The sequence below is a fragment of the Danio rerio genome, chromosome 8, assembly GCF_052040795.2.
Source record: "Danio rerio strain M-AB ecotype USA chromosome 8, GRCz13ab, whole genome shotgun sequence".
NCBI classification, from domain to species: Eukaryota; Metazoa; Chordata; class Actinopteri; order Cypriniformes; family Danionidae; genus Danio; species Danio rerio.
The window spans coordinates 46,628,676-46,642,107 of record NC_141028.1 but is presented as its reverse complement, the minus strand read 5'-3'; positions in this window follow the sequence as shown (position 1 = coordinate 46,642,107).

Genomic DNA, 13,432 nt, shown 5'->3' with positions numbered 1-13,432 from the left:
AAATATTCATAAAATCACTTTGCCTTTCCAGTAATATTTATTTTCATAGATATTCTAATAAAGGAGTTTTCCAACACTTATGCACCTTTTTATGAGAACACTTGTGTACCTTGTACTATAAAAGGTACAGAACAGTATCCTAAAAGGTATTTTCTGTACCATATAAGATACAACTTTTAAAATGGTACAAAACTGTTCCTTAAGGAACATTGTGTACCCCCATGTACCTTTTTTCCTGAGAGTGTAGCTCACCTAAAAATGAAAATTCAATCATTATAACTTCTTCAAATGATAACTAAACCCAAACAGTAAAGTTTTGCAAGTTCTGTAGTCTCACTTTTTCCATTGATTAGATACTTCTAAGCCAGAAACTAATCTTTCCTCGACTAATGGTGTCTGAAAAGGACAGTACATTGGGTGAAGGGGTGAACAAACTAAAGACTTTGAGTATAGGGAGTAGAATATCAATATAGTTCTATAAAACAACGAAGAAGAATAAAAATATTGATCACTGAGACACCCCAGCTTTGAAATGACAGCATGGACCAGATTTTCTCAAACTGAAGAAGAACCTTTGCCACAGCCTGCACCTTTTGTCCATCAAAAAAGTCTCTGTGGTGCACAAAGTTCACTGCAAATCCTGCACTTCACGACAGCGTTCAATCCACCTGGGTAAAGCGAATTGGAGAATTTTCTTTGTCCGTTTTTTAAACATGTCATTTTGAAAGAGATTTAGGAATGTGATTTGTGATAATAATGACAAGCTCAAATGCGAAATTAAAATTTAAACATATTCTCCAATCCCCGATGTAGCGAGAGAGAGGTGAATAGCCTGGAAAAAGAAGATAAGGTTTCACAGGCAGTGTCCTTGCGGGACCAAGCATGTGGGAAAAAAAGAATACGAGAAAAAGAAATTGAAGGATCTCTCTTTCGCGAACATTATGAACCTCCACAGCAACCAAATGAAGATTTACTGACTGTGTAGATCTGTGTTTGGGGATATGAGTGTGTGTGAGAGGGGAATGTCATTTTCAATCACAATTAATGTCCACCCTTGCGCCGAGGCTGGTGAAGCGGTGCCTCGAGCAGGTGGCAGAGGTTTCTTTCTGCCTTCCTGTCTCTTCTCTTCTCCTTTGCAGAGTCATTCTTTATTCTGGGTGGTGGGCGAAGAAACTCTCACCTCAGCCAGAGAGCGTGTGAGCGAGAGAGAAGTATAACCTGCACCAAAGAATAATCCCAAATGAAATCACTTCTTCTCTCCTAAACCCTATTTGGACTGGACTAGTTTTCTCTGAGGTAAATTTGTGTTGCACAGATGTTCTTTGTTATTTTAAACCTATCCCAAATGGAAATCTCAGTGTTTTTCTCACACAACCAAGAAAATTACTGTTTTTGACAAGATCTATTGAGGAATCTTATTCAGTCTGCATGGGAATTTCTGTGGTTTGTTATTACTATTAGTATTTGTTTAGAGTTGGTTTATTTGGACTTTGCTGAACACAGTAACTGAAACCAAATGTCTTGCTGAGCTTACCGCTGCACATTTATTAAAGTGTTAGCTACTTTTTAGCAAGTTTAAGATAAGTTTTATGTGCTTCTGCTCTGCCAAATTGTGAAAACGGGGTATTGAAGTAGAATTGGAATCCCAATTTAATTGGATTTGTTATGCGTCCACTGCAATTGATCTTTGATATTTTTCACTTTGAGAAAGAAAGTTACAAAATCCATCACTTGGGTGGTAACCCAGGCTCATTCTGAAAATGTACCTGTATATACATTTCTGGAGACTGTGAAATACATCCCTAGAGGTACTTTTATTTGCAGTTTTAAATTCTCTAGCGAGTGCCATTCGAACCTGCTGTTCTCACGTAAACCCACTAGAGGCAGCTGTTGACTGACTGTTTGACTGATTTGAACGATCGACTGACCCACCCTCCTCATTCTCTAAACCCAACCAATTCTATTGATTGACCCACCCACCCACTTCCCTAAACTCAGCCAATAATTTCAAAAGCAATCCAGAAAAAGAAAAGTCCTTGTCTGATTTTTACCACGTTTTCACCCTGTTATTTACTTGTTTATTTTTTGGATTCTGTTTTTGTCTTACAGTCTGGAACCACTCTTCACCGGACTCGAACCCTGTCGTTGTGGTCAACTCTTCTCTGCGTCTCAAGCTCACCGATGTATATGACAAGCCTATGGGTCAATCTGGTTACAGCGGGAAAGCCGTCCATATGGAGGTAAGCGGTCAGCTGTTAAGCACAAAAAGCAATGCCGTCATACCGCCCAGTAGCATTTGTTTATATATTTGTACCTCTGACTACAAAATTTGTGGTCTCAAGAAATGTATAAAGGGCTTTGTTTTCAGAATGAGCCTATGTTGTTTAGAGCAGTGTTTTTTAACCCTGTTCCTGAAGGACCACCAGCTCTGCACATTTTCCAGGGTTGGGTACAAACCATATAGTACACTAAAATCAGTATGTGAGCTGAGTAGTATATCTGTATTGATGCTGCTCATGATGCTGCTCATCTCATGAGAGAGAGAATTCATGAATGGGAGTGAATTGATGCAACTCACAAGGATAGGTCACATGATGGCAGAAAATGGCAGATGTAGTACATCTGTTATACATTCATACTGCACACATTCATACTGTATAGAACTTACTTTTCAGCCATGTAGTACATTTAAATTGGTAGTAGTATTAGGCGAACACCTCTGATTCAGATCATCAGCTCATTAGCAGAGACTGAAAGACCTGTAATAGGTGTAACAGATGAAGGAGACATCCAAAACATGCAGTGCTTCTGGTTCTCCAGCAACATGGTTGAGAAACAATATTTTAGAGTACACTTTCAGACTTTTAAGAGGTACAGATTTTGTACCTTTATTTCTGAGTGTGTATCAGTATGACAACTTTTTGAAATAGTTTTTCAGAGTGTAAGTTTGTTTTTTGAAATTATACTTTATCAGCACTATTTAAACATTACAATTTTGTTTGAATCTACAGGCATATGAAAGTATTTCAAGGGCACCTATTTTACCCCCTTTTCAAAATTTAAGATAAGTCTTTTTTTCTCCAGAATGTGTCAAAACACCCATCAGATTATTTTTTATACCTTTCAGAATATAGAAATTTTCTGCTATTGTAAGAGTCTAAATTATCAGGTCACACTTTACAATAAGGTTCATTAGTTAATGTTACTTAATGCATTTACTAACAATGCATTTACTAACATGAACAAACAATGAACAATGCATTTACTACAGTATTTGTTCATGTTAGTTAACATTAGTTAATGAAAATAAAGTTGTTCATTGTGAGTTCATGTTAACTCACAGTGCATAAACTAATGTTGACAAGCATGAGTTTGGATGTTAATAATGCATTAGTAAATGTTCAATTATGATTTATAAATGCTGTACAAGTGTTGTTCATGATTAGTTCATGTCAATAAATGCATGTTAATAAATGCATAAACTAATGAACCTTATTGTAAAGTGTTACCAATTATCATATGCATTTCTTTATATGGTCTTTTTCACCAAAGAAGGCTCACACAAATTCCAAAGGCAGATACTGATTAGATCAGGGCCTGGTATTTGGACTTTAAGGGTTTTACGACGTGGTCATATGTTGATTGGTCAGTTTACATATTTCAGTATTTGGAATTTGGTCACATGGTCAAGAAAGAGAAAAAATAGCTGGTAAATTTTATCTCTTTTCCTGGTCTGCCTCTCCCTGGTCTGCTTCTCTCCTGCTCTGCTCCTCTCTGGCTCTACTGCTCTCAGGCTTTTTGAGGCCTACTTACTCTCTTTGTCTCTCCCACCCCGTCTCTCCTTCTATATCTGGTGACTTTATTTTTACATTTGAGCAGGGTACAATTATCATCATGTTTTTATTATTTCATACTTTATCATTTTATACAGCTATTTGTAACTGATTCAGTTGTAACCATAGAGAATTATTGTCATTAAATCCTTTAATTTTCAAGTATTTGTGAATTACTTTGTTTTAACATCATTACTTAATTGCTCCATATTGCAATAAAATATCAACGCTCTCCCACATTCTAAGCTATTAAAACTGCTGTTAATTCCATTTTTGGTAAAATATTACAGAAGAATGGTTTGACTAGAATGTACAGTTTTTTACCATCATGCTGATAACTATTTAGTCATTCGTCAAAACTACAGTTAGAACCGCTGTGGTTAAAACCCATTCTTAACAATATGTAGCTGTTTTGTGGCCTGTGCCTTCAATGCTAGTTCTCCCTGGCTGTGCCTGTCAGAGTGTGCCTCAATCTCTGCCTCGGCTGCGTCAGATAAACAGCACAGTGACAGAAATGAAGGAAGCAGATCTCACTTAATGTTTGTGAGAAATACAGTAAGAACTTTCCGAATTATTGTTTGATGTATTTTTTATGGAGTTAATAAGTCGATGAGAACAATGTGTGTAGAGAACAATGAGGGCTCTATTTTGACGGTCCATGCGCAGAGCGCAAAACGCAGGGCGCAAACGCTTTCAGGGCGTGTCAGGATGCGTTTTTGCTAATTTAAGGATGGGAAATCTGCCTTGCGCCGCGGCGTATGTTCTAAAAGGGTTGAGTTTATTTTCTTAATGAGTTATAGGTGTGTTTTGAGAATAAACCAATTAGAGTCTAATCTCCCATTCCCTTTAAGAGTCAGCTGCGTCGCGCCAAGAGCGCATTCGCTATTTACAGGACGCAAAGTAAGTCTAAGTGGAAAAAATGAGCATTTCACAAGCAAACAGTTAACAAATTTTTAACAGAAAACTGTTAAACAGAGCATCTACTGCATGAGAATGAGAGATAATTGAACTACTTTCACATTCGCTCTTGGATAGGGAAACCTTTACGCACAGACATCAATTAGTCTATAAATAAATAATTTTGTTTGTTAAGCGCAAATATTCGTTTCAAAACTATTTCTAAATTCAGTTTTAATTTCCAGCAAACGAATAAATGAATAATAATAGCAAAATTTGCTCAAAAACCTGAGTTATATCCTAAAACACATGCTGTGCCCCATATGGTCTAAAACCTGACAGGTGGGCAAATCTAAGCTTGTTTTTAATAAAACAAATATAAATATGGATATAATAAATAATACTGCTAATAATAATAACATTATACAAAAGCAAATTGTTATGAATGAACTGAAAAAGCCTCCCGAGATAAAGAAGAAATAAAAGCAGTGATTTTTCACATTTATATAGGCTAGAAAATAATATGTTTTGTAATATTTTAATCCTTTATATTTATATTCTATATCTATTCTTATTATATCCTATCTACATCCTTAATATTTAATTTTTTTCATATGTAAAGATATTTGCCTATTGCTCTCTTGTGCGTATTAAGCAGTGTGTAAGCGAGGCGCAACTCTGGGCCGGAGTTTAGACCGGGTTAGTTTTGGTCTAATGAAAAATCTATTATAGTTTCTCAAAATAGCAACGCGCCAGCGGTCCGCCTCAGAATGCCTTCCTTTTTAGACCAGAACGCCTATGGGCGCACAAATGAGCACTAATGCATTTGCTATTTAAACAGCGTAGCTCAACGCCTCAAAACGACTCTTGCGCCAAGCTGAAACTACCAAAAGACTATAGCGCCACACCTTGCACCACACTGCGCCGGGTGTATGATAGGGCCCTGAGTGTGAGTGTGCACATACACACCCAGACACACACACAGCGCAGACGTTTAACTTATATATATCCTTTATGTTAATGTGCAAAATAAACCTGATTTAAAGTCCACAAACCAGGATTAAAGCGTTTTGTTTTAGAATTGTACTGACATGATACTGTGGTGATAAGTAAAGCTGAAGTAAACACTGTAATTCATTACAAACATGCACTGTTTTAAAAACGTTTTAAACTAGTAAAACTCATTCTTGATCACATTAGATAATGATTAATGATCACAGCGAGCTCAAAAGAGTTTTTAATCCCATTTGCTTTGTGTACATCCTGTCTTGTTAATATGTTAATACGCGGCTGTCAATCAATTCGGTGGGAAGGGAAACCACACTCCTATGTCATGTTAATGTGTGTCTCAAAATGGGAGGGATTATGATCCTGTCTTAAAGTCAGAAAATTTAAAAAAGAGACTTACTGTCTTTATAGCACCTCAATATGATAGTGGACACTGTTATGTCCCAACAGCTTATGTAGAAAAGATGATTTTCATCATACCATATAATAACCAAATCAACAATGGTTGAAAATAGGAGTCAACAAAAGCAATATGAAGGATTAAAATGGGATTTTCATGCTATTTTGGCTGAATTTAGTCAGCTAAATTAAGCTAAATTTAGTTACCATGGATATTTATTCTTTGCAGTTAGCCTGCTCCAGTGCTAAGATTAATCCCAGTGATTTATAAGTTAGTTTAGCTGTCAGGGCTACTAGAAATGAATGTGTTTTGCAGTCACATTCTTGGTCATTTACATATATCGTCCCACCATTAGAATTAAAAATGTGTATATATTTACATATGAGAATTTTCATGATAAATTGTAGCATGAATGTTCACTGGTCACATTTAAACAGTACTGTTAGTTTGGTAATATGTCTTACCTTTGAATGTTTACGTTAAGTCTCTGCAGGAAAGTAATAAGAGTTCCCATAAATGGACGAGAGGGCTGTTTTCCAACTCTTTACCTGATTAGTAATTATTTATTATATTAAAGTATTTATATTTAGTCATGGATTTAGGTTTAGTACTGGGGTTTTAAAAAATGCTGCAGTTAATGTAGTGTTGGTCAAACTGGCTCTAGCAGGATTGATTGGCCAAAGCTGCTCTATAAAAAAATTATAACAATAAAATCTTGTAAGAGATCTTAAAAATTGTATAGTGTATACTCTTAAATAAAAATAACAATCTTCAAATTACTTAAAATAATTTTCTGTTGCAGTGAAAATCATTATTAGTGTTTTAGTAACTAATGTGTATTATTTTGTTCTAAACAGAAGCACATTTTCTGTTTAAAGAAACTGAAAAAATAGAGCAAGTTTATAGCAATGCCAGAATCACGAGTTTGATTCCCAGCAAACTGAATGAATAATAAAAAAAGTATGCTTTCAATGTTGTATTAAGTTTCTTTGGATAAAAGTGTCTGCCAAAAGCATGAATGTAAATGCAAATACCCTTAGAGAGAAACTGAGAATCTAGCCAAACAAAATGCATCTGAAAAGTTTTTTATTTTAAATCTTTGCAGCTGCCTTTAACCATGCAAGTAGCTGTATGTGGGTCAAACCTGACCCACAGAAATCCTAGCACCGATAATCCACAGAACATCATAATTTTGTTGATACTTTGCAACATTTTGAAATAGATTAATTTGACCAACAGTTTAATATGTGGTTGGAAAGCTAGTGGAGAGCAAACAAAGAGACTAAAGCAGAGATTATTTTAATATGACATTTCATTGAAATGAACCAGAAATCTGACAGATTTCTGTACTCCTATACAGCTTGAAGGACACTTTTTTAAATGTGCATGATGAACACATTGAACTCATATCATTCATAAAGAAACATTTAACAGTGAAAGTCAAACACTTTACATGCTTTACATTCAAAAGTCCAAATGTTTATCAACGTTATTATGTAAATAATAAAAATAATTATTCCTTACATTTCTACAGCTCTTTTTTGGACACTCAAAGTGCTTTACACATTTTTGGGGGGAATCTCCTCATCCATCACCAGGGTGCAGCAGCCATCTGGATGATGCGACGGCAGCCATATTGCTCTAGACCACACACCACACCAGCTGATTGGTGGAGAGGAGAGTGATGATGCCAATTATAATATGGGGATAGTTAGGAGGCCAGTGGGCAAATTTGGCCAGGATGCTGGAGTTAAACCCCTACTTATTTTTGAAGGACATCCTGGGATTATTAACGACCAAAGAGTCTGGACCTCGATTTAACGTCTCATTCAAAAGATGGTGCTAACTGAGCAGTATAGAGTCCCCTTCAGCTTACTGGGGCTTTAGGGCCTACACAGATGCCTGCTGGCCTCACACCACTTCCGGCAACAACTTAGCTTTTCCATGTGGTCTCCCATACAGGTACTGACCAGGCGCAGCCCTGCTTAGCTTCAGTGAGCGACAATGTGAGAGTTGCAGAGAGCTAAGTTAGTCTAAAACTAATGTCTACATCAAAAAAAAAAAAAATAAATAAATAAAATAAATAAATAAATAAATAAATAATACAATAAAAATCCCCAAAAAAATGTATCATGTCTCTTGAAAAAAAAAAAAAAACAGCTTGATTTATAAACATTTATTTTCCAAACTCTCTATTTATAGAGAGCCTGAGTTTTAAGTAAATAGACCTATAGGAACATAAATCTTTCAAACATGATTAAAATATCTTCATTTATGTTTAGTGGCTGAACAAAAAAGTCTTATGATTTTGGAAGTGCGAAAACAATTTAACCAATAGACTAACTGATTTAGGGTAAAAGTGTTTGTTCACCAAAATAAAAATAAATAATAAATTAAAATAACATTACTAATTAAAGCTGCAAGCAGCGGTGAAAGGAACCTTGCACCCGGGCTCACCATTGCCCCGTGGTGTCAGGGTTCTGCCACTCTGGTCTTGTAAATTCTTGTTTTGGTGGCAGAGCTCGGACACTAGCTCTGTCTGGTCCTGTTTCTGTCTCTGGACGAGCGCGCTCTTGTACTCGTTTTTGTGTTTTCATCTGTCTGCAGCGTGGTGTTTCATTCCCAGCGTCTCAGTCTAGTTGGTTTCGGTTTTGGTCGGTGCTGGGATAAAGCATGCACGCTGGTGTGTGAGCGCACGGTGAGTGTTTTCCTTCATCGTGTGCTCGTGTCTTGCATCTGTTGTCAAAGCATGTGGCTATGTGTTTACATTGTGGTCACGTGCTTTTGTTGTGTGCTTCATTGTTGCTTGTGTTGTCATGAACACGCAGTTATTGAGTTCTCATTGGCTGCGTGTTCTAGTCTGGTTTTATGTGAGCGCATAGCTTGTGTTGTCTCTCTGTGTCATGCGCTCTCCCGTCTATTGTCTAGTCCCACCCTTCTTGTTAACCTATTATTAGTTAATTATGTTCATCTGTTTGTGTGTTAATTTCCTACAGTTTACAAACCCCTCATGTCTGCTGTCCTGTGCGAGTTCGTCATCACATGTCATCGATCTTTCCCTGTCTTGCCGTGTCCACTCCAGTCATGCCTTGCCCAGTCAAGTTTGTTTTTGCCTTTTTGATTTATGTTTTCCCCCTCGGGGTAGTTTATTTTGCATTTTATTTTCTTTTTATTATTTAATAAAATCCTATTTACTCTGCGCTTGGGTCCTCGCTCCCTTTTTCCCCTCACCGAACGTGACACGTGGCCTCAGGATGACAGAGAACATCGGACAATAAAAATTCAAGCTGATAAAAAAATAAAATCACAGATTTATGCCAAACTTCCTCTTGTCAGCAGGTGGCACTATAACTGTGACTCAATGTTGACAGGTAGATGACTTCAGGAGAGGAATCTTATATAAAGCAAGCAATTTTTCAGGCAGGTCAGACATTGTTTGGTTGAGTTAAAAGCCAAAATTCCTTCTCTCAGCAGGTGGCGCTATGACTGTGACTCAATGTTGGCATGTTGATGTCTTCAGGAGAGGACGTTTATCAACCATGAAGTTTCAGGCAGATCGGACATTGTGTGGTTGAGTTACAAGTACTTCCTGTTCCATGGATAAACACTGAGGTTTGTCATGCCGCCATGGACATGCCCTTTGCCGAAAACTCTAAATCTTCTCAATATATTATTACTAGAGCTTTCAGATAATACCACCTAAATTTGGTGCTGATACAATAAAATTTGTGGGAGGAGTTTGTTATATTGTAAAACATGAAATTTCCTTTTGCCAGCAGGTGGCGCTATAAATGTGTCTGGATATCAGCATGTAAACGTGTTCAGGTCAGGACTGTTATCAAACGTGTGAATTTTGAGGCAGATCTGACAATATGTGCCTGAGTTATAACAACTTCCTGTTTTGTGGCGAATCGTCAAAGTTTGCGAGGCTGCCAAGGACATGTCCTTCGACGAAAACTCTAAATCTTCACAATTTAACATCGCCAAGGCCTTTAGATAGCAAAACCCAATTTTGGTGTTGATCGGATAAAATCCCTATGAGGAGTTTGTTAAAATACGTTTTGGAAATGGCACAGGTTAGTTAAAAATACCTGACTTCCTGTTGGGTTTGAGATTTCAATCCAAGAGACTTTTTTGTAGGTTTTGGCATGTTTAATTCCGGACAATAATAAGAAACGGAACAATTTCAATAGGGCAGGGGTGGCCAACCCTGTTCCTGGAGAGCCACCTTCGTGCAGATTTCAGTTGCAACCCATATTAAACACACCTGCCTGTAATTATCACGTGGTGTTCAGGTCCTAATTAATTGGTACAGGTGTGTTTGATATGGGTAGCAACTGAAATCTGGAACAGGGTTGGCCACCCCTGCAATAGGGCCTACACACGGTAGGTTTCCCTAATTACTTACCCTCATGTCATTCCAACCCCCCTGAGACTATTATTAAGCTATGTAAATACTTTTGTGGGCACATAAAACTACAAGCTACTTAATAGCGACTCTGTTCATCAGTTTTGCTCTGATCAGTGTCAGTATAGGGGGCTCATTCACATATAGTGCTTGGTCACACCTTAAAAGTAGAAATGTAAGTAAGAAATGGGACAGCACCTGCAAACATCACCATATGTCATCATATGAGATCAGACGATCGCGACTGCTGTGGTCATTCCATTTGCTTTATTTTTTTGGTATTTATCTTTAAGAAATCACTGAAGACAAATATTATGTTATCATAATGATCTAATATGGCAATAAGATCGTAACTGCGCATTTACACAGTGGCCACATTTACCTATTTAAACACACCAAAAACAACAGCAAAAAGAGGGGTAGGTAAGGGGAAGGGCTAAGGGGTAGAATTGGGATTGGGCCTATAACACAGTATCACATCATTTCACAGTGCTCATTAATGTGCACAATATAGTGACACTGGGGAAAAGTATCTGTTGAATAAGGTCATTATTTTTGTTTTACATGTAAATGCGTACAAAGGTCAATGCCTTTCAACTGAAGGCATATGGTCTGTTTTGAGGAGTCGGGAACCTTGTCTATGGAGGATGAGAGAACTCATGTAAAGTGTTTAGAGAATTAGATTTCATCTAAAACATCTTAATTCGATGGTCTCAAGGGTTTGGAATGGCACTATTAATAACAGAATTTTCATAAACTGGGTGAACTCACCCATTAAACGAGCAACATTACTGCTTTTAAGTGTAGATAACAGCTATTGCCCAACACTGGACTAAATTGATTTATATGCAGGATTTCAACTCCATTACGACATAACAGCAGAAAGGCATGCAACCCAATTAGGATGTTAGAAAGAATAAAGACAGGGGATGGGACTTCCTTAAATCTTCTGACTTTTCCACTGAGAAAAAAAACAAAAAACCTCTTAATAATCTCATTTGTGTCACCCCTGGGGTCTTAAAGAGATTTCTCAAACTTAAAAGATATTCCAAGAAATCTGAAAAAGCCAGAAATGTTTTCACTGATATTTCATTGTTAAAATAAAAACCTACAACGTCTCATAGGCTATTGATAAAGCAACATCTGAGGGTAAAACAGAACAGAAGTTTTAAGTGATTAGAGAAAGGAAGTCAAAGTAGATGTTTATGATAGCAGTGCTATCCATAACAGAGGCTCAGTGTATTTTGTCAAGCTGGTGTGTGTGTGTGTATAGATTCATCTGTATTACATAGAGCGGGTGAGGATAAAATGGCCTGGCAGCAGCAGCTTTTTAAGTGAGTGTGAATCAGAGGGCGTCAGAGAGCAGTGTTTGCGTCAGCACATCACCTCAAATCTGATCATGTCTGAATGTGTGTGTGTGTGTGTGTGTGTATGTAAGAGTATCTTGCATTTATCGCATTGTGGGGACCAAATTAACTCCACACATAGAAAAACCAGTAATATTTGACATTGGTGTCATTTCTTTGTCCCTCATGTGGAAAACAGCTCATAAAACACAAAGAATGAAATATTTTGAAAATGTAAAACTGCAGAATGTTTTATCAGTGTTGGGTTGAGTAGAGGGATAGAATTTGCAGTCGATAGGTAGTCCTCATAAAGATAGCTGTACAATTGTGTGTGTGTGGGTCCACTCCATGCAGTCTAGATGTGAGACCTCGAGTTACTCAATATATTCGATACCACAATAACACACACACACACACACACACACACACACACACACACACACACACACACACACACACGCACACACACACTGTTCAATAGAGACTGAACAGTGTGATAATTGCAGTGCTGGTGGCTGATAGTATTGCTGTGCATTGATATGTATCAGTCCTTTGATACTAAAGGGCACAACCTTTCGTTTCAACACTGTCTCTTTTAATCTTTTAAAAGCTCTGTATATTCCTCTTTAACAGCTTAATAATAGTAATAATAATAATAATAATAATAAGAAGAAGAAAAAGTAAAAATAATAATATAAAAAAATGTAACATTACATATTATACAATGTTAAAATCAAATGAAATAATAATATGAATATTATTATTAATTATAATATTTATTATATTATTATTAATATATATATATATATATATATATATATATATATATATATATATATATATATATATATATATATATATATATATATATATATATATATATATATTTTTTTTTTATTATTAATTGTGCTAAAATTGCAGAAGCACATTTTTAAAACGCACATTTAAAAATATTTTTAACACTTAATTACTTGAAGTTTTCAGTTTTTAAACTACAAATATGATGAAAACTACATCTCACATGATGATACAACTTTTTCATTCTATAGCACACATCTTAGTTAGCTTTTATTTGCTGTAACTAAACAAATTAATATCACATCATCCCATCATGTTGCATGCAAATTTTAATTTCTTATAATTATATATCCAGTTAAATTTGACCTTGATTCCTTAATATAAATATTCATTTAATTCAGAGAGAAAAAAATATATACATATTTATTTAAAAAATGACGTCTTTAAAACGGCAATAGAATGATATACAGATTAGAGTTGATTTGTCACAACAATAAGAAAAGATCAAACTAGTCAACAATACATGCCAATTTAATTAAAAACATACAGTAATCAAAATCCAAAAATTTTGAATACTAAATCATCATTAATTTTAAAGTATGCCATAAAAGATTTCAGATTCTTATTTAACATGCTTTTTTGTTTGATAAACCAAAATCAAGTGTAGTAGTGCAACAGGGTTTTGTTTGTTTGATTTTTTTGTAAACCAACAATGCGTGCGTGTAAACCATTATTTAAAACA